This window comes from Panthera pardus, unplaced genomic scaffold (genome assembly GCF_024362965.1).
Source record: "Panthera pardus isolate Hobbes unplaced genomic scaffold, ASM2436296v1 HiC_scaffold_1, whole genome shotgun sequence".
NCBI classification, from domain to species: domain Eukaryota; kingdom Metazoa; phylum Chordata; class Mammalia; order Carnivora; family Felidae; genus Panthera; species Panthera pardus.
Genome location: NW_026526654.1, coordinates 43649698 through 43660588, shown reverse-complemented (window position 1 = coordinate 43660588; position 10891 = coordinate 43649698). Strand labels below are relative to the sequence as shown.

The 10891-nt window shown below is 43.2% G+C and overlaps 1 pseudogene; it reads right to left on the bottom strand.

Moving 5' to 3' along the window:
- Positions 1 to 4689: 4689 nt before the first annotated feature.
- LOC109264013 (40S ribosomal protein S4, X isoform-like) lies at positions 4690 to 7640 on the bottom strand (annotated as a pseudogene).
- Positions 7641 to 10891: the final 3251 nt, after the last annotated feature.

Here is a 10891-nt window from a genome sequence, read left to right as displayed (position 1 = left end):
AGTTGTTTCTCTGAGGTTTATGCATCTTTAAATGGATTCTGGGCACCATTTCATAAGGATTTTTCTTGAAGTTCTCTTTTGGGATAAAACCCATGGCTCGAGGAAGCTTTAACCTGGACCTCAGTTAACACTATGGACTATTGAAGTAGCTGCCATCCTACTTGGATTTTAAATAAAAGCATCTTTAGAAATCTTTGCTAGTTTCATTGATTATAAAATTCAATCTAAATGCAAACAGGGTGACGGTGATGTAAACTCAGCTTTAAAACAAATCCGGTGCCAGCCCTCCCAACTGCACAGCCAGCCTTAAGCCATTCTAGAGTGGCCACTGGATATGTAAGCTGTGATGCAGAGTCCTTCAGCTGGGAGGCCAGTAAGTCTAGAGTGGCCCAGTGTCTTCACCTCTCTGCGTAATAGAGTTCCAAGGTCCTAAGATGATTTGTGTGTATTTCATCTCAGTCCCCGTTCATACTGTGGTAGTAAGGCAGGTATGGAGCATGCTCTTCAAGTTGAATTTTTGAGCTCCGTGGAGCTGGCCGTGCAGGAGTCCAGGCCTAGGGAACAGGGCTTGAAGAAGGGATGTCCCCATTCTGTAACTAGCCCCCTTTTCTCAACAGCAGCTGGAAGCCGTTCAGTCCTTTTTCACCACCCTTTCTCTTCCTGTAAATAGAAAAATACTGCCTTTCTGCAACATGATATTTCAAGAAGCATCTATGGTGTGTGTCTCAAGCTCACTTAAAAGGAAGAGTGGTTTTTATAGGGACAGGAAAACTGAAGGCCAAGGTCACCAGACCTAAAGAGAGCTAAGAAAGAAAACTGCCTTCCAAAGCATCCAGCCGTTCCCAGCCATGGAATCCTATTGGTATCCAAAGCTTACAGTGCAAGTGATTTCAACTCAGAGCTCCTGGCTGCAGTCTTGGAATTGGCCCTATGAACTTCAGGGAGTCACTGAATTTCGACTTTGCTTAGGGAAGTCCACGACATGGGGCAAACCCTCTTCAGCCTTCTAGGGAACTTCCAGGGTTACGGACTCTTGTATGACTTGGTCAATTAAGTATACTTCCCAGACAGCAGTCCTTCATTTTGCCCTTATCTACATAAATATTTTCCCAAATGTTGCTTTCTGCTTTACCCTTTTCTCTGAGGAGGAAAGTATTGTCAGTGGAGAGGGCAGACCAAGGGCAGGGAATGGCTCATTTTTCCGCATCATGGAAAACATAGGATGTGCAGGAAACACATCCTTTCAACTGGCCTAATCCCTCGGTGAGGCTCATTTCATTGTGTTCCATCCTTGTTCGAACGTGATAAAAATAGAACACTCAGAGTGCCATGTCTGTAGAACCAGAGTGAAATGGAGAGTTGAGGTAATTGCCCAGATAATCCAAGCAAAGACAAACAAAACAAAACAAAACAAAACAAAACAAAACAAAACAAAACCAACCACTGGTGAGAAAAAAAGCAGCTTTAGGAGTTTGAATGATCTAGCCTGGTTCTCTACATTGTTCAAATTCATCAGCTCTGCCTCTATATTTACTTTTTCTACATAGACTGAGCCTAAGTTATGTTGAAGAGTTTTCTTCCCCCAATTTTATCTCAAGTACCACCTCAAAAAATGCTTTTGCGTTGGAGTATCCCTCTCTGCCGTATTTCCCAGTAAGAGAGAAAGTAGATCTCATAATAGATTTATACATGTTTTGATATAAGTGTAAAAAACAGGGGCTCTGGAGTTTGGAGAGATTTCTTTTTCCTATATTTCTGTGAGTTCCCCTTAGCAGGTTGCTAAATGCTGGGGATGGTTTATCTACACACTCGCATGTTTTAGACCTGTTGCTTTATGCTTGGCTAAGTGCCTGTCATGTGTGTTGGTTGCCAGCCCAACAGCTTGGCTCATTTAGAAAATCAGGGAACCCAATTTCCTCTGAGATAGCAGCTGGTAATATTCCACTGGATGCTAGTGAGACACTGCCTGAATTGGAGATGTCGTCCTGGCCGGAGTTCTTCTTAGACTGGCTTCCCACGTTGGGACCTTGGGACTGTGACTGGTCTCTCAGATTACACCCCTTGACCTTGTTGTTTTCAAGACACTGCTTTTCTCAATCTCCCTCTTACATGGACTCAAACCTGTTCATTCATTCTTCTGATTTTTTCCTTCTGCCTCTTTCCCGACATAACCAGCCACCAAGTTCTATGGATTCTTCTTTCCCAAAAGTTTCCATTATTCTAAACTTTAATTTTATTCCCATTCCTTGAGTTTCGGTTCCTATTTTCTTATCTTTCTCAGTAATTTCCTGATTTTTTTCAGTCTCACCTGTTTCTAATCTGTCCTAAGTAAATGCCAGAACAAACTTCCTTGAAGCTCTCCTTAATTGAATTGTAATTCCTTGCAAAAAAAAAAAAAAAAAAAAAAAAAAATCCTTCCTTGATGGCTGCTTGCTGCTTAACATATTTTGCTCAAATCCCTCACCCTGGCAATGAAAGCTTTGTCAGTTTGGTTGTGATGACTTTGGACCCTCATGTGAAAAGTCACCTCCAGCAAGGCAAGCTTATTGTCCTTCTACATGACGTGCCCTTCCTTCTCTTGCTCATCTGTCAAAATCCTGACCATCTTCCAAATCTAGATTGGATATCCTACTTGTTCCACAAAGATTTTTCTGTCGACCTTGGAAGGAAGTGACCATTTTTGAACTGGAGTCACAGAATCTTAGAGGTTGAAGACATCTTGGAAGATGCTGAGTCCAACTTTCTACCCTTTGACCTTTTCTGGAACATGTCCAAGATGGGGAATACATAAACATGGCAGCTCACTGCATTTACTGGTAAGAATGTCTTTCTTTGCTTCCTTCCTGCCTTCCTGCCTTCCTGCCTTCCTGCCTTCCTTCCTCTCTCTCCCTTTCCTTCCTCTCCCTCTTCTTTCTTTCTTTCTTTCTTTCTTTCTTTCTTTCTTTCTTTCTTTCTTTCTTTCTTTCTTTCTCTTTCTTTCTTTCTTTCTTTCTTTCTTTCTTTCTTTCTTTCTTTCTTTCTTTCTTTCTTCCTCTCCCTCTGTCTCTGTCTCTCTAATTTTAAGATAATTTCTGACTCCCTGGGCCTTATTTGTTTTTGGTGTGTCCTCAGGAGCAATGCAAAAGACATATCATTCTTCTTTTATATAAAAACCCCTCAAATATTTGATGAGTGCTATCCTAGTTACCCGGACTAATTCAAATGTAACCCTTATTTTTCAGTTACTTCTTCTATCAAAATGGTTTCTAAATCATTCTCCATCTTGGCTATTTTACCTGGAAGTGCTCCAGGGTGTTAACAATGACCTTAAAATACAGATATCAGAAAAAACCACAACTCTCCTGATTTATACTATTCATTCCAGAGAACAGGATATGTCTGTACCACTCATTTGGCTCATTATGTACTGTAGTATTTACAAGTTTTTTGGCTACAGGAGAGGGAGGGGATATTTCTGGTGCCTTTGCAATTTTGCTTGTAAACTCCATGATTAGCCTCTGGAAAACAGCAGCTCAGATCTGCAAATCTCTGCGTCCTTTAAAGAGGCTCCCCTGCATCTAATAGGCATTCAATACTTGGATTTTGAAAAACTCATCTCAAGTGACGAACTTTTCTGCATCTACTGTTCTCTTGTCAGCTCCTATATTATTTGATCTCTTGGCAGTGTTGACACCGTTGACCAATTTTTTCCTGCTGGAAACTCTTCCTTTGGTTTCCATGACAGTGCACTCTGCCGATTTTCTACTTAACTCTCTCCACTTCTCAATCTACTTTGTAATTTCTTTTCAACATTGGGTTTCTGCAGGGCTCTTTCTAATGTCTTATCCCCTTCTCCTTCCATGTCATCCTCACTATCTCTTCCCTACTCTGCTGTCCATCTTTTCAAGCACAGATTACTATAATAATCTCCTGCAATCAGAGTTTTAGAATTTTGTGAATGCTTAAAAATGGTTCAGCTTTCCTTTCCTAGGAAGAAAGACTGTGGGAAGAAGACAATTGAAGAGATTTGAGAACTATTTAGGAAGTGGAATTGAATGAGCCTAGTGCTGTGCTGGATTCTGTGGTGGGGAAGGGAAAGGAAGGGAGGGGCAATAGGTAACCAAGCAGTGCGGGGAGGAAGAGTGTGGGGCGTCCATTGCACGCTCTATTTCCCATCAAAGCACTTCTGTGTTCGGGGCGCCTGGGTGGCGCAGTCGGTTAAGTGTCCGACTTCAGCCAGGTCACGATCTCACGGTCCCTGAGTTCGAGCCCCGCGTCAGGCTCTGGGCTGATGGCTCGGAGCCTGGAGCCTGTTTCCGATTCTGTGTCTCCCTCTCTCTCTGCCCCTCCCCCGTTCATGCTCTGTCTCTCTCTGTCCCAAAAATAAATTAAAAAAAAAAAAAAAAAAAAAGCACTTCTGTGTTCATTGTAATCACCTGTCTGCAGGCACATGCCCTGCAGTGGACCTGCCCTGCTGGTTCTGGGAAGGCAGGGACTCCAAGTATCCGCTGTGCTCGTGGTTGTACCCCCCTACCATGCACAGCACACATTGTGATGTGTTTTTATTTTTTAGTATTATTTTAATCACGCTCTATTATGTTTAATTAAGTATGAAGACTTCTATCGCTTCTCGGCCTTTTGGCTAAGATCATGTATAGTAAGTATGAGGACCTCCAATCACATCACCTGGAAACCATTTTACCCAACACTCTATTTGGCTGCCAGTCTCTTGTCTCTCTGCTTAGCAATGGTGAGGCAGGTACCCTTTCTGCAGGGAAGAGAAATCCATGGTTTGTTGCCTTTGCCAATAGCAAAAATGGTAGAGAGCTGAGTAGCAAAGCTGTTGCCATTGGCATTTTTCATGTGAACTACACCAAAAGAACCAGTTTGTCTCTCTCTGTCGGTGACGACATAAATTCTTTCCATGTTAGCACCTCTGGTCACTACACACAGATTACCAGTATCAAACTTGATGAAATCAGTAATCTTTCCAGCCTCCAAATTAATGTGAGTGGTGCCATTCACCTTGAGGAGGGGATCAGAATAGTGGGTGGTATAAGCATCATGTGGCACCAGATGAGAGATTCCTTTCATTCCCACAAAGATCTTTCTCATTTTGCACAACTTATAAGTGGCCTCCTTAGGTGTAATCTGATGAACAGCAAAGCAACCCTTGGTGTCACAGATCAAGCAGAAATTGTCCCCAGTCTTGTTAATGCCAACGATGTCAATAAAACCAGCAGAGGAGGTTATATCAGTTCAGACCTTGCCATCATTTTTATTTTTAAGTTTATTTATTTATTTATTTATTTATTTATTTATTTATTTAAAAAAAATTTTTTTTTTACGTTTTATTTATTTTTGAGACAGGAAGAGACAGAGTATGAACAGGGGAGGGTCAGAGAGAGAGAGACACAGAATCTGAAACAGGCTCCAGGCTCTGAGCTGTCAGCACAGAGCCCGACGCGGGGCTCAAACTCACGGACCGTGAGATCATGACCTGAGCCGAAGTCGGCCGCTTAACCGACTGAGCCACCCAGGCGCCCCTATTTATTTATTTTGAGAGAGAGAGAGAGGAAGCATGAATCGGGGAGGGACAGAGAGAGAGAGAGAGGGAGAGAGAGAATCCCAAGCAGGCTCTGCACTGTCAGTGCAGATGCAGGGCTCGATCCCATGAACCTTGAGATCATGACCCGAGCCCAAGTTGGATGCTTAACCAATGAGCCACCCAGGTGCTCTGAGACCTTGCCATCAATCTTAATAAAACACTATATACAGATCTTTTTTACTTCATCTCCTGTTAGGCCATACTTAAGTCTTTTCCTTAAGAAAATGATGAGAGGGAGACATTCTCTCCACTTACGGCGACCAGTAGATGGACAAGAGGCAAACACACCAGTCAGTTTGTCCAGCAGTTAATGCTTTGGAGCGGCTACACGCATCAGATTCTTCTTGGGACCATGAACTGTAGCTATGCTAGGCACCAAAAGAGGACTGCCTCCTTTTGGCATGAGAAAAGAGAGCTAAAAATATCTTTTCAGAAAAAGGTTTGGTAGGGACAGTTGAAGATTGTTCAGGGAAGAATGTGGTATCATATCTTACTGCATACGACTGGAGTTATACAGCAGAAGAAAGAAAAGGCAAAAGATGGAACTTTATAATGTACTGTGGGGTGCCTGGGTGGCTCAGTTGGTTAAGTGTTCCACTTTGGCTCAGGTCATAATCTCATGGTTCATAGGTTTGAGTCCTGCGTGGGGCTCTGTGCTGACAGCTCAGAGCCTGAAGTCTGCTTCAGATTCTGTCTCCCCCTCTCTCTGCCCCTCCCCCACTTGCACTCTGTCTTTCTCAAAAATAAATGAACATTAAAAAAAAATTTTTTTTAATGTACTGTGACATTAACATCAGAAAAATGACACATGTTGGACCCAATCAGTGAAGTAATATTTACTGAGCATCTACTGGGGACAGGCCTCTGTGTTAAGGCCTTTGGGTAATCATATAGGGTTTGCTCAATAAGGACTTGATAAGGGGAGGCCTGGTTTATGCCTGTTGTCCCAGCTGAATTATTAAAAGTTCTCTCTTGTGGTCTAACATTCTAACATGTTCTTATCTGGACAGTATATTAACTGATCACACTACCCCTGAGAGATATGACTAATTCCAATTCAAATCAACAAAAGAGATAGTTCTTGATATTGGGTTAGATGCGGGTCAGAGAGTCAGCAGCCACACCTGGGGAGGGAGGATTTAGGGCTGTCATGAGGAAATTCACCCAAGAAAATTACTGGGAGAAAGAAAGAAACAAATCTAAAACTCTAAATAGAGTCAAGAAATCTCTAAAAGGAAGATCTGGTGGCTGATTTTGACAGGAGTCTAAAAGGGCATCTTTTTCAAGATGTTGCCATCCCTTCTTGGTTTGGAATTTCCACTGTAAGAGTTATCCGCTGGGTTTCTACAAAAAAAAAAAAGCAGTGGAGAAGGGGTAGAATCTTGTCTTCAGAAGGTCAACTACTAAAAAAAAAAAGAGACCTCCCCTCCCATTCTTGGAAAGCCTTTCCTCCTTTGCTGGTGAGCAACAGTTGAAACAATTGGAGACTGCTTGGTTGTCACCTGGGCAGGGGACTGGGAAAACAAGAAGGCATAGATCCTGAGGAAGCTTGGAAGAAACTGACAATCGCCCAGACCCAGTGGGGGCCTTGAAAGGAGAGATGCGTCCTGTCCTGCCGTCCTGTCCTGCCTACCTGGAAGAGCTGAGACATTGTAACTGAAGGGAGGTGGCCATGAGAGAGAAACCAGAATGAAATCAAGTGAAATGACGTGGAGGACTTGTTTCCTCCATGAGAATTCAAGGGGCTGGCCCTCTTGATAAAAATCAAGATAGCCACACACTGTGATGAACAGGGCGGGGGGTCTGTGCCTCTGGGGAACAGAGGAGTGCTGGACCGATACGGGAAGAGGGAAAGAGCTTTACTGGATGTTGTGAGTGGGAAGTCAAGGGAGAGGGAGAGAGGTGTCTAAAGAGGACTTTTAGGATCATTTACTGTGTATGGTTTGTAAAAACACTTTTCCTGATCTATGAGAGTTGCATAGGCATTACCAGCTTCACCCAATAGTGTGGACTCTGGCAAGGGTCTAGGGACCTCCATGTATGCCAAGCACATAGCCGTATGGATGTTTTTGACAGAATAAATATTGTAGATGTGATTAATAAAGTACAAGCGATCAAAAGCATTACTGAAGTCACAGTGGCTTCTTGTTATATATATCCCCCCGTCAATAGATAATAGAAGAGAGATTTTTGTGTGGGAGTGTAAGGAAGATTCTTGAAAGGTTTCAGAAGGAGACAGGTGACAAACACCAGTCTAGGGACATCCTCAATTCTTTATTAATCCCCCTGTGTCTTCACTGCTTTATTCCTTAGCATATAGTGTCGAACTTTCCTGTAGAAATGGCATGTGGTTTTTGCCCTTAATAAAAACCTGGGGGCTATTTCTGACATAGAAATTGATGTTTTCCATGAGTTTTCTCTCAGAGGATGAGATAAGAAAGAGGCAGATACATGCTTAAAGCAGGTCTTGGATGTTTTCTTTGACTATGACAGTGTTAAAAATGCAGACGGGCAAAAGAAAACAGACTTATCTCTGAATGGACTGTTTATTTCTGTGGTGATTAACTCACAGTGTTGTGTTCTTGCACAAAATCCTTGCGTTCCCCCTCATCGCGGTCCTGTCCTGTCTGCTCTGGTTCAGTCACACTAGCTGCGGTACGCACGTACTACCGTGGCCATACTTCCTGCTCGCTGTTAGCATTGAAGGATTGTAGTGTTGTGTACAATGTGCATGTGTATTTCTGTTCCAGCCTCTTTCACTTAACATAGTGAGCGTTAATGTTCCCACATGATTCAGATATTCATTGAAAATTACTGTTTTCCTAGATTCCCATATGTATATTCTATAACTCACGTAACTCTTTTGTGGGCAATTCCTAGGTTTTTACCATTAGAAATAATGCCGTGGTTTCCAGTATTGTGGGAGCATGTTACTTGCCCCTTCCCCCAGTTGTTCTTCTGAGAGTGGCAGCCTGATGTTTTCTGGGCCCCACATTCTCGCGCTGTCAGCCATGTACTCCAGAGCGGCTCTGGACCTGACCATATGGCCTCTGTCTAATCACAGGATTCCCCTGCCCACAGCAATTGGCTGTGGCGATCTAAACTGATCGACTAGAAGCAGTGAGTGTTTGGCTGAGACTTCTGAGAGACTCACACTTTTTCCTCAAAGGGTTTACAAAGGAGAGGTCAAGAAAGAGATACTGGTGAGACTGTCTTGCCACCCTGGGCAGCCTCACAATGACACCCATGAGGAAAGCAGGGTGGAGCCAGAAGACAAAAACAACAGAAAACAAAACAAACAACAAACAAAACCTGAGTTTTGACGAGGATTTAAACTCTGACTTCAGTCTGTTCTGCACCTGAACTTTTCATTTGTTGAACCAGTAAATCCTGCAGCTACACCCCCTCCCCCATACACACACACACACACACACACACACACACACACACACACACACATGCCACACCCCTTATTTTTAAATCTGATTGCATTGAGAGCTTGGGCTCTGTTGTAACTTTTTTGTTCACATGTCATTGACTTCACAGCATATTGTGTCCTTTAGATAATAAGAGCTAACAGGTACCCAGGGTTCACCTTGTGTCAGGCAACATGTTAAAGACTTTACGTTCATTATCATAGTTAGGCCCAATAAGTCATTGGAAGTAGCAACTCTTATAATCTTCATTTTACACATTGGACGTTGAGGCTTAAGGAAAAGACCAGAACAAAACGTCAGTGTAGAGTCACAGGTCAGCAAGCGGCAGGACCCAGATTCTATCCTAAGCCTGTCTCCAGAGCCAGAGCTACATCACAATCTGCCTTTCTGTTTCTCCTCATTTCCTTTATTTATTCCCTAAGAGCAGAATGAATTTTGTGTGAAATCAGAGAGACTGGAGCAAGTCAAGTCCCTTTAAAAAGCAGTGTGATTAAGGGTTTTTGTCTTGGAGCAAGATACAAGAAACTAAAGGACTGGATTTCAGAAGGAGCATTAAGAAGGAGAGGGGTCTGGGTGGGGGGGGGGATGGGTTAAATGGGTGGCAGGCATTAAGGAGGACACTTTTAGGGGTGAGCACTTGGGTGTCATATGTAAAAGATGAATCACTGGGTTCTATTCCTGAAGCCAAGACTACACTGTATGTTAACTAACTTAAATTTAAATTAAAAAAAAAAAGGAGAAGGGTCTGAGAAAAGCCTCATAGGTAGGACTGGCAGTGATTGTGTGCACGTGAGTGTGTGTGTGTGTGTGTGTGTGTGTGTGTGTGTATACGATGGAACCATGTTAGGATTCTTTCCTATCACAGAGTCTCGGATTCAAAGAAGTCTAGTCTATGCAGAGTGAGAACTCGTGTGGAAACATGAGTGAGGAGATTAGATCAGAGTTTGAATCCTACTTTATTTATTTATTTTTTTAAAATGTTTATTTAGTTTTGAAAGAGAGAGAGCAAGCATGCAAGCGAGGGAGGGGCAGAGAGAGGGAGACAGAGGATCTGAAGCAGGCTCTGCACTGACAGCATTTAGCCTGAGGCGGGGCTTGAACTCACAAACGGTGAGATCATGACCTGGGCCAAAGTTGGATGCTTAACGGACTGAGCCACCCAGGCGGCCCCAAATCCTAGTTTAAGAAGTCTAATTGTGATATTATGTACAATAGAGAGCTCTCAGTTCCTCCAGAAGGCGTGGTGGACTATGTCCTTGGTGGCCTGTAATGAACCGTACATCCTAGTATTCATGCCCTGTGTACTTCCCTCCACATTGATTTAAGCTTGACCATTTAATGAGCCTTGGCCACTATGACATCAGCAGACATAATGCAAGAGGAAGCTAAAGAAGCTTTTGCACATTTGGGTTTATTCTCTTAGAAGGCTCTTTCTTAGAATCCAGCTGCCACCTGTGAAAAAGCTCAAACAGCCACAGAGAAAAGTCCATGGAGGAGAAGTGAGGTCACCTGGCTGACGGCTCTAGCTGTCCTCACCTTTTGGCATCCACTACCCCTTGATAACCATTTGAAATGAGGCCATTTCAGTGTCCTCATCATCCTGGTGTCCTAGTCACCACAACATAAAGCAGAAGGATCACCCAGCAGCCAGCCCTTAGAATGGTGAAAAAGAAGAAATTGTTGTTTTGAGCCACTAAGTTTGAGGCAATTTGTGATGCAATAATAGATCATCGAAAGGGTTGGAAATGGTCTTCCTGCTTCCCACCCTCCCATTCTACCTTCTGGCAAATATAATGGGCTCTTTGGGCAATGCAAAGACAAGGAGAAGAAAGCCTCATGATCCCCGTCCTGATTCTTGCACCTCTGC